This window comes from Mastacembelus armatus, chromosome 11, assembly GCF_900324485.2.
Source record: "Mastacembelus armatus chromosome 11, fMasArm1.2, whole genome shotgun sequence".
NCBI classification, from domain to species: Eukaryota; Metazoa; Chordata; class Actinopteri; order Synbranchiformes; family Mastacembelidae; genus Mastacembelus; species Mastacembelus armatus.
The window spans coordinates 2,354,015-2,372,167 of NC_046643.1; the positions used below are offsets into that span (position 1 = coordinate 2,354,015).

The 18,153-nt window shown below is 40.7% G+C and overlaps 1 protein-coding gene across 4 annotated transcripts in view; it reads right to left on the bottom strand.

Moving 5' to 3' along the window:
* The window catches only part of glcci1a (glucocorticoid induced 1a), a 44,162-nt gene that overhangs the window by 25,172 nt on the left and 837 nt on the right, over nucleotides 1–18,153 (bottom strand). The window lies entirely within an intron of this gene.

The following is an 18,153-nucleotide window of genomic DNA, read 5'->3' on the forward strand; positions in this document are numbered from 1 at the left end:
CGGTATGTGTGGAGAAAACCAGGCACTGCTCATCACCTGCCCAATACAATCCCTACAGTGAAACATGGTTGTGGGAGTATCATGTTGTGGGGGTGTTTTTCCGCTGCAGGGACAGGATGACTGGTTGCAATTGAAGGAAAGATGAATGCGGCCAAGTACAGAGATATCCTGGAAGAAAACCTCTTCCAGAGTGCTCAGGACCTCAGACTGGGCCGAAGGTTCACCTTTCAACAGGACAATGACCCTAAGCACACAGCTAAAATAACAAAGGAGTGGCTTCGGAACAACTCTGTGATCGTTCTTGACTGGCCCAGCCAGAGCCCTGACCTAAACCCAATTGAGCATCTCTGGAGAGACCTGAAAATGGCTGTCCACCAACGTTCACCATCCAACCTGACAGAACTGGAGAGGATCTACAAGGAAGAATGGCAGAGGATCCCCAAATCCAGGTGTGAAAAACTTGTTGCATCATTCCCAAGAAGACTCATGGCTGTACTAGCTCAAAAGGGCGCTTCTACTCAATAGTGAGCACAGGGTCTGAATACTTATGACCATGTGATATTTCAGTTTTTTTTTTTTTTTTGCGAATTTGCGAAAATTTCTACATTTCTGTTTTTTTCTGTCAAGATGGGGTGCTGAGTGTACATGAATGAGAAATAAAATGAACTTTTTTGATTTTGGCAAATGGCTGCAATGACACAAAGAGTGAAACATTTAAAGGGGTCTGAATACTTTCCATACCCACTGTAAAGTCAGTGGAGGAAATGGTGAAACACCATCAGGGAAACTGAGATGTACAGTGGTGTGAAAAAGTGTGGTTTATCACAGGGTTATGTTTTAACAGGGGGGGCAAACGCTTTTTCACACAGGGCCATGTAGTTTTGGATTTTGTTTTCCCTTAATAATAAAAACCCTCATTTAAAAACTGCATGATGTATTTACTTGTGTTATCTTTGACTAATATTTAAATCTGGAAGGGGACCAACACTTTTTAACACCACTGTATAAACAACCTAAATGATAAAAATATTATGGTAATTCATAATAGCTGTACAGTATGTGAGAATTTTATTGGTTAAATAAGGTCTGCATAATACAAAATACTAAAATATAATGACTAATCATGCCACCAAACAAACTGTAGTGCTTGTCAAACAGTGAGGCTTGCCCGGGGGGGCGGTTCCCCTTTCCCCCTGTCAGAGCATGTAGCAGGCAGAACAATTTTTTTGGTGTCTGAGCACCTCAAACCCATTTTAGGAACATACAACAACAAATCCACTGCCATGGGTATTTCTCACAACTCTCTGTACCATATTTCAAGAATAATTCTGACCCTGGTTACTGCGATAAACAGCTCAAAATGAAACAGGCCCACTACTTCCTGTTACTTGATGTGTGCTTACATGACCCCAGTGTGCAGTGAGATCAACAGTATGCAGCTATCATCAGTTAAACAAACCCTCCAGGTTTGGGTTATTGTCTTCTATGAGATATTTCATCAGGAACTGAAATGATTCTGACATACTAAAGATTTTATGTACAGACTACGGACACTATGCTACTTGACAGTGGTGACTAAAAAGTATATGATTAGATTTCCCTATATATCATAAAGTACATTGATGTCTTTTGAACCTTTTTGTTTTGCTTAGTTTTTATTGCTTTCCTTTAAAGGTTTTGGCAGTCAGTGCATGCCATACATTCTGGTTTTCAGAATAAGCTGGGCTACTAAGAAATACCATGCATGTAAGTGCGACTGTACATACATATACATATGCTTTAGAGCAGTTTTACACAATTTAAAATTTTTATCTTTTTGCCTATTCGCATGTCCATAGTTTCAGTACATGAAGAATGTATATGAATGAATACAGAGGTCAAGATCTATGCTTTCTCTCTGATAACGGATGAAAGTGGATGAGTTGGGATCTTCTAATTCCTGTGGAAAGACAGATGGAGATTATGGAAACTGCATCAGAAAATATACGTTTCTGTGGCAACAGCATCTATACTGTTAGCTCTCAAGGGAACAAGTCTTCTTCTTGGTATAAAACCTGAAATCCCCCAAGACCTGAGGAGGCGTAGGAGGGGCTGCAGAGCAGGAGTGAAGCATCGAGAAAAACGTGGGAGATTTAGACCATTTCTCCCAAAAATTATGGGGAATGTGAGGTCACTCTGCAACAAAGCGGATGAACTTACTGCTTTAGCTAGCAGCCAGCTAGCTTGCTTCACTGAGACCTGGCTACTTGAAAATATACCGGACAACTCGCTTGAACTGCCTGGGTTTTCACTAGTGCGAGTGGACAGAGGGAAACAGAGCGGCAAGAAAAGAGGAGGTGGTCTCTCTGTTTTTGTTATCTCCAAATGGTGCAACCCTGGACATGTAACAATGAAGGACTGCATCTGCACTCCAGACATTGAGCTGTTGGTGGTTGGACTGAGGCCATACTACCTGCCCCGTGAGTTTTCACACGCCATTGTTGTGACATTCCTCCATCAGCTGCAGCACAAAGTGCATGTGACATCATCCACACAGTTGTCGCTGGTCTCCAGACAAAACACCCCAGTGCCCTTATACTAATTAATGGGGATTAATGGGAACTCTGAGCAACTTCAAACAGTATGTGGACCGTGCAACACGAGAAAATAAGATTCTTGATCTCTCTTTATGAAGAGGGCGTTCATGGCAAGAGACAGGGAGGAACTCCGGGCTGTGCAGAAAGAACTCAAGAGGAAGCTGAGGGAGGCAAAGCAGCTCTAGAGAGACAGAGTAGAGCACAAGTTAAGACAATAATATCAAAGAGGTGTGGAATGGGGTGAAAATAATGACTAGCTATAAGAAGTCATACACTCATGTGGAAGGAGACTCAAAGTTTGCTAATGAACTTAACCTGTTCTTTAATAGATTTGACACCACCTCTGCTTCTTACTCTGACCCAGTGTCCCCACACACCATCTCTCCTCCCTCAACCACCTTAGCTGATGCCTTGGGGTCTCTTCAGATCCCTCCACCCAACATCTCTGTCAATGCTGCCTCCCCATTGCCCACTGATGCCATCTCCTCTATCAGCAACCAAACACTGAAGTATACCTCACCTCCAATACCTTCTCCCCTGCCCTCACCATCTGACTCCTTATCAACACAATACACAGGCCCAGCCTTTGCCACAGAACAGGTGAGGAAGGAACTAGCTAAACTAAAGACCAACAAAGCAAAGGGACCATATGAGATCAGTCCCAGAGTACTTAAGATGTGTGCTGGACAGCTTGCAGAGGTTTTTCAGCCTCTGTCTGAAGCTCAAAAAGGTACCTAAGTTATGGAAAACTTCCTGTGTTGTCCCACAGGCCATCCCAGTACCCTTAGTAACTTCAGATCAGTAACGCTAATAACACATGTCATGAAAGTGTTTGAGAGACTGGTTCTGCAACACCTGAGGTCTCAAGTGTCAGAATTTATGGATCCCCTGCAGTTTGCATATCAGGAACACATCAGAGTGGAAGATGCCATCATCTTCTTAATGCACAGAGCATACTCCCATATGGAGAGGCAGGGCAACACTGTGAGAGTCATGTTCTTTGAATTTTCAAGTGCTTTCAACACTATTCAGCCCCACCTGCTAATTGCAAAGATGCAGGATATGGATGTTCCCACAGACATGGTAGAGTGGATTAAACTACATCACTGGGCAGCCACAGTTTGTTCGCCTAGATGGCTGCATATCTGATGTGGTGATGAGCAGCACCGGTGCACCCCAAGGAACTGTACTGGCACCATTTCTGTTTACACTTTACACCTCAGACTTCCGCTAGAACTCAGGAACCTGTCACCTCCAGAAGTTCTCTGATGACTCTTCAATCATTGAATGCATCAATAATGGTAACGATGAGGAATACAGACACTTGATAAAAAGCTTTGTTGAGTGGTGTAACAACAACTGTCTAAACCTCAACATCAAGAAAACCAGAGAACTGGTGGAGGACTTTAGGAGGAGCAGGAAGACCCCAGTCCCTGTCTCCATCCTTAGAGACGAAGTAGAGATTGTGGACTCCTGCAAATACCTTGGAGTCCACATCAACAACAAATTTGACTGGTCAAATAATACAGATGCACTCTTCAAGAAAGGACAGGGCCGACTGTTCTTCCTCAGGAGACTCTGTTCCTTTGGCGTGTGCAACAAGCTACTGAAGATGTTCTATCAGTCTGTAGTAGCGAGTGCACTGTTCTTTGCAGTTGTGTGCTGGGGAGGTGGCATCAAGGCTGGTGAGGCCAACAGACTAAACAAGTTGATCAAGAAGTCAAAATCTGTTGTTGGACTGGAACTGGACAGTCTGGAGGCTGTGGCAGAGAGGAGGATGGTGGACAAAACCAACTCCATACTGGACAATTCTGCCCACCCACTTCATGAGGAACTGTGGCAAATGGGAAGTTCATTCAGCCACAGACTAATTCATCCTAAAGCCAAGACAGATATTCAGGAAGTCTTTTGTGTCCACGGCCATAAAACTCAAAAATAAATAATAATTACTTTTCTACATACAAGTTAATTACTTTATTACTTTAATCACTTTATTAATTACTATTAATTTATATAATTTTAATAATATTAAATTTAATAACTTCAACTAACTTAAAATAACTGCTGTAACAATTGAATTTCCCTTTGGGGATTAATAAAGTACTTCTTCTATCAAGCTCCTCTCCTGCGAAACCAGCTCCCAGTCTGGGTTCAGGAGATAGTTATGCTGCTATAGGCCTAGACTGCCTGAGGACTCTCCATCAGTGCACTGAGCTCCCCTACCCTAACCCTCCGCTCCCTTCCCTTCCCTTGCCTTCCCTTCCCCTCTCCTCCTCTCCTCCCCCCTCACATATATATTCCACCTTTGAATGTCACTAACTTCTCTCTCCCCCCTAGTTTGTGCTCTGTCCCCTCTCTCCCTGTACCTTCTGCAGGTGTCCGTGTTCCTGGAGCTGTATATTGCTGATGTGCAGTCCCTGGCCCCACCAACCTGCAGTGTCTATTTGATGTTTATTGTTGCTGTTCTTTTCTCTCTCCTCTATCCATTCACCCCAACCGGTCACGGCAGGTGGCCACCCAAATTGAGCCTGGTTCTGCTGGAGGTTTCTTCTGTTAAAGGGAGTTTTTCCTCTCCACTGTTGCTTGCTCATAAGGGATTTGTTGGGGGTTTTTTTGTTTTTTGTAAAGTGCCATTGAGATGATTGTATTGTGATTTGGCACCTGGCAATCATAAGGCAGCTGTGGCTGTTTCACATGTATTCCCACACAGTGCAGCCCTCTTGCCGCCAAACGGACGCCGGCGACCATGCTAATCACAACACTCTTCTCACAGCTGTCTAGTTTGGGCCTTCTGGTGACTAATCTTCGGGTTGGCCGAGCGCTCATGGATAGCGATTCATCAGACCCACTTGCTAATTTAATTTCGCTTCCAGGTGTGGCGACGGCAGAGAGAGCTGAATGATGGCTGTCAGCAAGAGTGGCTGGATGGAGCTTATCCACAGCAGCCATGCTCTTCGTTTGCACGCACCCCTCTCCCATTCAAGCAAAGTGATGGAAACATGCCTTTTCTCAACAGTGCATGCGTGGGCACTGCTAACAAATAGAAGATCTGCTGACGAAGGGAGTTGTTTCCATTGTTCCCTGGGGAACTGATACCCGTTTCCAGGGGATCAGCTACCAGGATAACTGTGTGCCGTTTGGGTACTCACTGGCTCCCTGTACCTTCTCCAAGTATTTTGAGACAGCACTGGAGCCCCAATATGACACCAGCGATGTATGCCATCCCTCCCCCCATCAGTGGGCCCGAATTGGCGGTACTGAGAAGTCCCCTTGCAGTGACACAAGGGGGTCAACGTGTCTCCCCTCCCTCCCTCATCGCCTGTTTCTGTGGGCTCACACACATCTCTCTGTAAAATGCACACTGCAGGAGAATGCAACATGGCCATCACTTTATGTTCCGCAGCAGTCCTAGTGCAGGGGATTGGCATCTCCATCTAATCTTTTTGCGGCTCGCAAAAACCCGCAATGAGACTGCTGGTTTTCTCTGAGGGCAAAGGACAGAAGATTTTAAGTCTAGCCTCAAAAGCACACAGTGTGTCTGCCTCCTGAACCCAGACTGGGACCTGGTTTCACAGGAGAGGATAGCTCAAGCTAGGATAGCTAAAGGCTATGCCTCCTATTCTACTTTTGGAAACTCTTAGAAGCACAAGTAGACCTGCACCCTGAGAGCGAAGTGCTCTATTGAGATGCTATGGTACTATGAGGTCTTTGACCCTCAGGGGGTCAACGAATGTGCCGGTGCGTTTTGTAGCATCTTCTCCTGATAATGCCGAAACAAACTTAAATTACTCCGTCAGTGTTGATTGTACAGATAAGAGCAATATATCATTTGAATCTCTAAAGGGTCTAGTTTTATTTGTATAGACTAATAATAATAACAAAACACTGTGCTTTTGTAAAATAAAAGAAAGCAGACAGGGTGTGCTCTCTGTCTTCTCTGTCTGTCGTCTCTTTACAGACACTTAAATAAAAGAACCTGAATCTCTAAATACTTGCCTCATAAAAATGAGAAACATATGCCTAGAAATGTTTAAATGAAACAATTCAAGTCGAAAACAAATCATCTCTTTTTATGTTATCTGTATAAAAGTAAGGAGCGGTACAGTTTCTCCTGTCTGAACTCATAACTAATGTGATCCCGCCTCACACTGAGCGCACTGTTCATATGGAAATAATCTGAAGTGAATCAGGTAATATGTGCACAACTCCGAGAACGGGCACACAACGTCAAGCTTCATCATAGAACTGACTTACTTTTTCTGCGCATTCGAATTATGGCACGCCACATGAGTGATGAAGCATTTTGGATGGTTCTGGACAGCGACGAATATTTACTTTCTCGTCAGAGGAAAAACGCCACTCAAATGTCGAACGTTTGCATCTGCATTGCAGTAATTCCCTCATGCACATTCCTGAGTGAAAGCCTCATTATGCAGCTCATTATGCGGGTCTTTGCTTTCTCAGGTAAATCACATGATTATTCATGATCAGGCACACCTTCTTCACCCTTTCTACTAAAAAAGTGTAAGATTGAAATCAGTATATTCTGTGAATAAGTGAACAAGATGATTTTCACAACACGTTGAAGCAAACACTCTAGGCTACAAGATGCATTTCTAAAAAGTCTTGCGAACCAATGTTCTTTATATGTTTTATGGCCTTATTTCAGTGACTTACAAATTTTAGGTTTTCACTAACCATGCATAAACGCCGTTTTCTCAAAAACACAGTCATGTATAAACATGCTGCTCACATATTATTGTAGCCCAATTTGTGCTGATTACAGTGTCGTCAGACTTTAGCCATTAATATGTTTAAAAGACACTGAAAAAAGCACAAATGTCAGGACATGTCAAAACTTGTCCAGGGCCCCAAAACACCCTTAGACACCAGAGGGTTAAGGTATGAAGGAGCTTCATCATGAAGGGATTTGTATGTGATGAGAAGGATTTTACAGAGAGCCAGTGAAGAGATGCTATTATAGGAGAAATATGAACTGTTTTGCTGGTACCTGTCAGGACTCTGGCTGCAGCATTCTGGATTAACTGGAGGCTTTTTATGGAGTAACTTGGACATGCTGATAGTAATGAGTTACAGTAATTTAGCCTTGAAGTAACAAATGCATGAACTAGTTTTTCTACAACATTTTGGGACAGGATGTTCCTAATTTTTGCAATATTGTGCAAGTGAAAGAAGGCAGTTCAAGAGGTTTGTTTAATGTGGGATTTAAAGGACATATCCTGGTCAAAATTAACACCAAGGTTTTTCACAGTAGTGCTGGAGGCCAGGGCTATGCCTAAAGTAGCTATATTGTTACAAAAGCTGTTTCTGATTTTAGGCCCAAATAAAATAACTTCTGTTTTCTGAGTTTAAAAGTAAAAGGTCATGCAGGCCTTTATGTCCTTTAGACACGCCTGAAGTCTGGCTAACTGGTTTGTGTTATCAGGTTTCATAGATAAATAAAGCTGAGTGTCATCTGCATAGCAGTGGTAATTAATAGAGTTAATTAATAACATTGCCTAAAGGAAGCATGAACACAATCGGTCTTAGCACCGAACCTTGTGGAACCCCATACCTAACGTTTGTGCGCATGGAAGGTTCATCATGAACGTGAACAAATTGGAATCTGTCCGATAATTAGACTGGAACCATTCTAATGCTGTTCCTTCGATTCCAATCACATGCTCCACTCTCTATAATAAGGTGCTGTGGTCGATAGTGTGAAATACAGCACTAACTATAGGAACAAATCCATTATCTGAGGCTAAAAGAAGATGGTGACTTAACAGTGCTGTTTCTGTCTGGAAGCTGCTTAGCAAACAGCTTTTTCAAGGATTTTAGAAATAAATGGCAGGTTGGATATTGGTCTATAATTAGCCAAGACTCCTGGATTAGGACTAGGCTTTTTGAGTAAGGTTTTGATTACTGCAGTCTTTTAAAATACCTGTGGTATGTAGCCTGATACTAGAGGTAAATTTACCAAGTCTAATAAAGATAAACCAAATAATGGCAGGGTGTCTTTAAGCAGTCTAGTCAGGATGGGGTCTAAGAGAAATGTTGATGATTTAGATGAAGCAACTGCTGACGTGAATTCAGAGAGATCTATGGGAGTGAAGCAGTCTAAACATAACTCTTACAGATGATTCAAGAGCTACTGTAGTAGAAGATTAATTTACGGCAGCTATAGGAAGCATCTGATGAAATTTATCTCTAATTATGATTTTATTTGTAAAGAAACTCAAAGTCATCACTGCTGAGAGCTAAGGCTGGCTGTCAGCCTGGCTACAGTGCTGAAAAGAACGACTAACTTCTTTTTCAGAGGGGCCACAGTATCAAGAGCAATGTCAACTATATAATCAACTTGGTAGGGAGTAGGACTGAGGCAGCTACCCTCCACTGTGTTGGCACATAGAAGCATTGTCAGATAAACATCTGCTGTAGTGGAATTTTCTTTCAAATGCTGCATGATCCATTATCTTAAATTGAGTGCTTGCTCTAAGAAAATTGCAGATGGACATTTTAGACTCAGTCTAGACTGCGACCTAGTCCCCACTCTGGATTGTCAAACTTTAGGTTGGCTAATAAACTTAACCAGATTTCTAGAGATGAGAGCCACACCATCCAAAGTGGGATGGATTCTGTCCATCGCTACCAGACTGGGTTTCCCCAGAAAGTGGCCCAGTTGTCTATGGAGCCCACATAATTTCCTGGACACCACCTAGACAGCCAGCAACGGAACAATATGCATCTAAACATGTCATCGGTGGTCAGATTGGGGAGGGGTCCAGAGAAAATTACGGAGTCCGACATTGTTTTGGCAAAGGTACACACTTGACTCAACATTCATACTGAGTGACCTCCGATTGGCGTAATCGGGTGTCATTGCTGCAGACGTGAATAACAATTTTACCATATTTACGATTAGCCTTCAAATTTGACTCAATGTCGCCCACTCTAGCCCCAGGAATGCATTTGACTATGGTCGCTGCAGTATCTAACTTCACGTTTCTGAATATGAAATCACCAATTATCAAAGTCAGCGGGTGTATCGCTGAGCGGGGAAAAATCTGTTGGAAACGTGAGCAGGCAGCCATAGGCCTCCGCCTGTATGGAGTATGTTTCCATCGGACAGGCTAATTCTCCAGGCTGCTCTGGAGCTGCCCTTGGACAGCTAACAAACCCTGAGCTCGGTGGCTCCACAGCTGCTAATGGGGCTTGGCTAGATGGCTTTTGTTCAAAGGTGAGGAGCTGTGTTTCCAATTCAGTGATCCTTGCCTCCAACGCTACCAGAACCTTACACTTATTACAAGTATCATTATCACTAAAAAAGGCAGAGGAATAACTAAACATGTGGCACAACAAGCAGGAGATAGAGGGAAAGGGAGAAGCCATGCTACTAGCTAGCTAAGCTAACTGGTAGGCTAACAAGTCTGGAAATATTGGACAAAATAGAAAGGTACTTGACTAGTACAGGAATATGTAGCGGTAATGAACTGTTCAGATAGTTTAGTTAGTCTAACACACCTAAAAAAAAACTAAAGCTATTCTGTTGCTAATCTGTAGAAGAGCTATACAGCACACACACAGCACAACACGCTTGCAACAAGAAGTGAATTCACTTACAGATGAAAGAAAAAAATTAGCCAGAAGTGATTCTGATAGCTCCAGAGTGGCCCGGAGCATCATGGTTTCCACTGCTGCAGTGTATGCTGCCCTATCTTCCATGGAAGATTCCATGGAGAGAGGATACTCAGGCAATCCTCAGCCCCCTAGTACGCACAGCAAAGCTACACCATTCAGAGTGCCTTTTTGTTCATTACAGAAAGTGTTCACTTGGCTCCCCCTGTCCGCGGGTGTCTGTCTGATTGTCTATGCGACACTGTTGTGCAGGTTTACTGCACTGGGCAGGGAGCTGCCACCTGTCATTAGTGCACACTCCACTAGAGTAGTGTCATCCTCAGCTCTTTTTTTGCAGTTTGTCAGTAGAAGAAGTTGGGATGTGGAATGTTGAGAATTCATCCGTCTCACACTGTTCTGGGGGCTTCTCAGCTGTAATTCAATTGGCAAGTTGTGGCGGTTGCACTGTTTGTTACACGGTTCTTATTTTCTTATTCTTATTTGTATTCAGGTGGGAAACTGTATTTCCGAAAGTATTTCCAAAGATCATTGGCCTAATTTGAATAAAGTCCTATATCTATATATTCTAATTTGACAGCAGAAAACCTCAAGCTCAACCTCAACCTCAAGCTTAAATATGCCGGAATTCCAATTGAGCCACACATACACATCTCCTTGTAGGACCACAATTTTGTTTTGCAAGTAGCATTAGCCATTTGCCTCACTAAAGACAATAAAAATGGAAAAACAAACGGTCACTGTTTCTGGTTTTTAAAAAATGCCAGGTTTTTGATTCTCATGTCAGACATAGTCGGACTTTGCGCTCATTCCTGCGCTAGTGACGCCACTCCCTGGCCAATCAATGCCCCGCAGTCAGTTGACATTACATTTTAGTAGCGGCTCAGCTCGTTTGAAACCTCGGCCGAGGAGGTACTAAAAAAGTACCTGCTACCAGGTACTATCCCCCATTGGAAAACCAAAAAAAAGTCAAGTCAAGTTGAGTCGAGCAGTGGGCACTTGTCAAGGGTGTTCTTCATTTTTCTTGATGGTCCAGCAAGTGCACTTGGTATGCACATTTGTCCATCTACAATGTATTTCCTGTTCTTGTATAATTTGCAGACACTGGCGCTTGGATCATGTGTTGTCTGAGGAACTACACCATGTCCAGGTGCAGCCCATTGTGAAATTAGCTAAGGTTAGCTGAACATAAAGTCGGAATCAACTGTATCACCACATTTTGGTTTTATTGTTTTTGTAAACTGTATTTTCAGCATCAAAATAAATTCTGGAAATTCTAGCAATTTTCATCACTGTAGCCCGGCTGGCAAAAAGTCACAGATCTGTTGAGCCCACTGTTCTCTCAGCAGTGATGATTTTATGAGTTTCTTTACAAATAAAATCATAATTTTTAGACATACAATTCAGATGACACTCAGCTATATGTATCTATAAAAGATAATGAAACAAAACAATTAGCCAAGCATGTCTTACGGACATATTGGCCTGGATAACAAGTAACTTTCTACTTATAAATTTAGGGGAAAACAAAAAAGAAATTATTGTATTTGGGCCTAAAAATCTCAGCAATATCTTATCTAGTAATATAACTACTCAACATGGTATAGAAAAACTAGCACATGCATTTGTTACTTCAAAGCCTGATTACTGAAACTCATTATCAGGATATCCCAATAGTGCCATAAAAAATCTCCAGTTAATCCAGAATGCTACAACTGCTACAGAGTTATGACAGGAACTAGCAACAGAAATCATATTTCTCCTAGATTAGCTTCTCTTCAATAACTAACTGATAAAACTCACTAAAATTTGATTATTAAAATTGTTGGCAACAAGTGCATTTATCAATTACTTCGATCTAGTGATATAGTTCTTGCGGCACACTGACACGGTGAGTAAATGCAGAGAAAAGCTTCATTTTCCATAATTAAATGATGTTTACACTGTTAAGTGGATAGCGGTGGTGCTTTCCTTTTTCAATTTTTTCTTTTATGAGGTGAGAATAGTCAGTCATCCAGTAAAATGTTTCGGGCTAACTGACAGTAATTTGTGCATCTCACTGAGCAGACATAATTCTATTTTATCGGATAATCCACATTTCATCTGTGGATTAAATGTTACTGTTTTCACATGTAATCTCCTCATAATGTCATGAGAACAGAGATAGGCAGGACTTGTCGTTTTAACATGCAGCACACCATAGATCACAAAAAGAGCGGACTGACACCAGTGTTAATTTTGTTGACGAAGTACTTTCGTTGTAATTTTCATCAACCAGTTTTCACTGACGAAAACGAGACGATAACTAAATAAAAATTAAGTGATGACGACAAAAGCTAAATAAAAATATATTGACATTTTCATTGACTAATAAAAACAAGACGAAAATGTGAGTGAGGGACGTTTTTAGAAAAGATCCAATCAGAATTAATCTTCTTAGACGCACACGCACATTTGAAAAGTAACTGATCCACCTAGTGACGGGGGATGCGCGAGTGCACGACATCATCATAGCCTACACTGGGTTTCTGTCTGACTTAAACTATAATGAAATGGAAACAGCTGGAGAAAACAAAGAAGATATATGGGTCAGTTTCATCTTTGATGCAATGGCATTACTGCTAAATATAGTTTTTCTCTTAAATATTTTGGAGTTGCTCTTTTGCTTTAAAGAATGAAGAATGTCATATGCAGGTTATAAACAATGCATATCTAATTTTTGGTCTTTTATGGGAAGGCCATATTCCATATATTTAATGAAAGTTGTTTTTCATTTAATTTTAATTTAGAATATTTTGTATATTACAATAGTTTAACTAAATTACACTTAAACCCAATATATTGGGTTTAAAATCTTAAGCTATTTAGTCGACTAAAACTAGACTAAAACTAAAACAAAGCAGATGACTAAAATATGACTAAAACTAAAATTGCATTTTAGTCAAAAGACTATGACTAACTCTAAATTAAAATCTGCTGTCAAAATTAACACTGACTGACACACTGATTCAGGATGGGAATTTGATAAATGTGACACAAAAATAAAGTTGGGAGTTGGTTTTATTTATTTATTTATTTTTCATTACACGTGTAGCAAACTAGTTTAACGTTCATATTTTGACAATAAAACATTGAAAACAGACTTCCCAATATTCTTTTGTGAAAGTCTGATTAATCGAAAACATAATGCCTGATTAATTAATTAGTTGTTTGTTGCAGCCCTACATCATTGGCTCCCTGTAAAAACCAGAAAAAAATTATTTTTCTCACATACAAATCCCTTCATGATCAAGCGTCATTGTACCTTAAAGACCCCATAGTACCATATCATCCTCTACTGTGAGTTTTCAAAAGTCTGGATTCTGGAGGCAGACAAAAGACTAAGACTTTCCTTTTTGACAAAGCTTATATTTAGGGCTGGCTCAGACCCTGGACCATCCCATCGTTATGCTGCTATAGGCCTAGACTGCCTGAGGACTTCCAATCATGCACTGATCTCCTCTCCTGTTCTCTTTCCACTCTCCCTCGTCACATGTACAGTTAAAACCAGATGTTTACATACACTGTGTAAAAAGACACTAACATTTTTTCCCACTGTCTGAAATTAAATCAGACTAAACTTCTCCTGTTTTAAGTCAGTTAGGATTGCCAAAATAATTTCTATTTGCTAAATGCTACAATAATGAGAGAGAGAATATTTTAGAGAGATTGTTATTACTTTCTTCGAAGTCAGAAGTTTACATACATTTCCTTAGTATTTGGTAGCATTGCCTTTAAACTGTATGACTTGGGTCAAGCATTGTGGGTATCCTTCCACAAGCTTCTCACAACAGTTTGCTGGAATTCTGGCCCATTCCTCCTGACAGAACTGGTGTAGCTGAGTCAGGTTTGTAGGCCGCCTCACTTGCACACTTTTCAATTCCGCCCACAAATTTTCTATGGGATTGAGATCAGGGTTTTGTGATGGCCACTCCAAAACATCAACTTTGTTGTCCTTCAGCCACTTTGTGACTATTTTGGCAGTATGCTTAGGGTCATTGTCTATTTGGAAGACCCATTTGTGCCCAAGCTTCAACTTCCTGGCTGATGGCTTGAGATGTTGCTTCAATATTTCCAAAAAATGTTTCTTCATGATGCCATCTATTTTATGAAGTGTACCAGTATCTCCTGTAGCAAAACAGCCCCACAACATGATGCTGCCACCCCCATACTTCACTGTTGGGAAGGTGTTCTCAGTTTTAAAAGCTTCCCCCTTTTTCCTCCAAATGTAACGATGGTCACTATGGCCAAACAGTTCCACTTTAGTTTCATGAGACCATAGGACATGTCTCCAAAGATTAGGGTCTTTGTCCCTGTGTGTGTTCGTAATCTGGCTTTTTTATGTTGCTTTTGGAGTAAAGGCTACTTCCTGGCTGAGTGGCCTTTTAACCCATGTTGGTACAGGACTCGTTTAACTGTGGATAATCACACAATCTTAACAGCTCCAGCCATCATCGTCACAAGGTCTTTAGCTTTGGTTCTGGCGTTAATTCGCACGTTTCTTTTGATTTTCTCATACTGTCAAACAAGGAAGTAGTGTGTTTGAGTGTGGCCTTACAAATACATGCACATGTGTGCCTCCAATTAACTCAAATGTTGTCAGTTAACCTATCAGAAGCTTCCAAAGCCATGTTATCATCATTATCTGGGCTTTCCCACATTGTTTAAAGACATAGTAATCTTTGTGTATGTAAACTTCTGACTTCGAAGAAAGTAATAATCTCTCTAAAATATTCTCTCTCTCATTACTGTAGCATTTAGCAAATAGAAATTATTTTGGAAATCCTAACTAATCTAAAACAGGAGAAGTTTAGTCTGATTTAATTTCAGACAGTGGGAAAACTGTTTATGTGTCATTTTCCATGCAAATAGCGAAAATATATTACACATAGATGGATATTTGACCATGTGGGCTAAACGTACACATGAATAAATACCAGTGCCAGTTCCATTGGCTGCCATACATAGCCATGCCATAGCAATACCAGCATGATCTTGGATGAGGTGGAGCTCCGAATCATGATCTGTTCTTTTTTTTCTCCACCCTTTTCTTTTTTTATCTTACGATATTTGTTTTTGTTTCAATAGTCCATAGAACTGTATGTTATTCATTTATCGTTAAATAACTTACTCTTACTCACTGTTAATTACTTACTGCTTTTTTGTATGCCTATTTATGTCAACTGCAGCCTGGCCTTCCTGTTTTTCAGGCTTACCAAGAGTTTGTGTCTTGCACTGGATCGTAAGGTTCTGCTTGTGAAGTCTTAGTAATTGACAAGGAAACCCGCTCACTGAAGAGCATTCTGGTCTTGCCGTTCAGTCAAAAATTAGGTTTTCTTCACCATGCAAATGATTTGAAAATGAAACAAGTTGTATGTTCTCTCTTTCCCTAGCCCTGCTTTATTAACAATAAACCAAAATGTTGATTTTTGCAAACTAACTACCTTTGTTTTGTTAGTTTTTGAGCCTGATTATCATCACCAATTCCACCTCAATCCAAATTGCAATTGTTAACACTGAGTCACATCTGAGCTCTTTTTGCCTGAAGTAATTTTAAAATGGCACACAGCCACCAAAGAAACATTAACTAGCCAAGGCTCCAAAAATCCTTGCAATTCTGGCATGGTTTTAAAAGGTTTACATCTTACACACAGTTCTTTCAATAGTGACTACTACGACCAACAGAGTAACTGCTATATGACCGAAATTTTAATTTGGTATATTTTTAATTATGGTACAAAAATTATGTAGCTATCCAAATACGTACAGGTTTAACTGTATATTTTGTGACCTATTTTTAGTTCCTGTGATGGCCTAATAACAATGTTATATCTATGGGTGGATTTTACCTTTACTGAGTAGCTGTATTACCTGTTTTTTGGCTGCCTGGTGGCAGGTGAGCATTGTTATGGCTAATGTATTGCTCAACAGTTGTCTATTTACCATCCTCACACACAGCCACATAGCAATAGTGACAATGGCCTGCAACCGCTAGTCTCTAACTTTATTTTCCTGTTGTTTGGTCCTGAGAAGGTAGTGAATATTGGATTTATCAAAATGTTTTTACAGACAGCTGAGTACTGCTGCTGCTAGGAACATGGTTAATGACAGCATAAGCAGGTCATAAAACCAAAACAACAAAAAATTTGAAAACATTCTGTAGAGCTGAGGGGAACTAGCTGTGGGTTCATAACTATGGAGTTTACCATTCACATTACGCATATATATTTAAAATATGCAAAACGCATATCATTGCAGCTTGGACTAAAGGTATTGGTCAAATATACTAATGACCTCAACAACATCTACTGTACATAAACCAAAGTGTTTACAGGCAGCATAAGCATAATGAAGATAAAATGAAGACATCTGTCTGTCTATCTACAGTATCTATCTAATGTGTCAGACAGTGATGACACTAGCTGCTTTTTGTCTGGTTCACATATCCTCTGTCACTGTTCAGCAAAGGTCATCAAATGAAAGCTAGACATTTCTGTGTCTGTTTATTCATTGTTGGCAAGAGTCCAAAACGCCACACTCTGAGCAACCCTGACTTGATTCATACCCCACCTTGGTCACCCTGATCAACATTCCATGGCCACGCCACTGCTACCAGCAATGATCTCTAAGACTGGAACGATGTCATATAAGTGCATATGGTAATCTGTGATATCTTAATCCAGAAAACAACGCAGTAAGGTTCTTCATAGAAATATAGTGACTGTGTAGTAACCATGACACAATATGTATGTTGAAACACCACAGAATATTTAATCTATTTGCAAGGACAATGTTTTCTTTTTTTTTTTTTTTTGCAGACATATTTTCATTTGTCCACGTTTTCCAACCGGTATAATGTGTGTCTAGTTCCAGAGGTAACGTTAGGCTTACTTGCCCAGAGGGCTCTGTTTACAGACAGCCTTCTAGGCCCCAGTGTTGCCATAGGATCCACAGACCTACCAGCTAAGGACAGAATTTTTTCCCGTTTCAAGCGATGGTAAACAAGCTCAATGTAAGTAGCTGATAGCTTACAGTGTTCACAGTAGACAGGCAATCTGGCTAACCCTCCACATCATGTTGATTATGTACAGTCCGGTTTGTCTTCGACAGAGTAGCTGCATCATCACTAACGTTACACAGGCATCCATAACATCACATATTTACCTCATCGGAGCAAGAGTGATGCCAGTGTAATGTACCAATGACTATACTAGCTAATATTATTCCATTTAAATCGCCATTATGACACACTCGAATAATAAATCCATCATAACATTACACACGCTGAAATATCACTGCTATTATTATATAAACTGCAACATTAACTTCGCGACATACTGTGGAAATGCAGTGACTCAGTGTGTCTTCTCGATGGTTTTAGCGTCAAACATCAGATCCCCAATGTATTATGACCCAATTAGTAAGCTAGCCAACTAGCCTAGAGGCTCATATGGGTAGTTCATTTGTAGCTACACAGAGAATGGTTCGCTTGCTACACAGAAGCTAGCAAAGGAAAACTTAAATTCACGTTGTCTGGCTTACTGGGTAAATGAAAGTGTTTTGTTTTTTTTTTTTACAATTTTTGCTGAATAATGACTGTCCACTTTACAATTCGGGATACACTAAACCTACAAAACATTGTTCCTTTAAATAAAAATGTAATATTTACTGCTGCTTTGACGATTATTTTCACTAGCTTATCTTACCTACACACAACGTGGCGCCTGGCGATCAACGATGGGGGAAAGGGTTAAAGTTGATATTTTATCTGAGTTTAATGTTGGATAGTAGAGTATAGGTCAGCCGAATAGAAGAACAGCGTGTGGTTATATGGAAACAATGTAGGTTACCAATTTGACGTGCACGTATCTTGTTCAGTACTGCCGAAACCATTAAATGTATA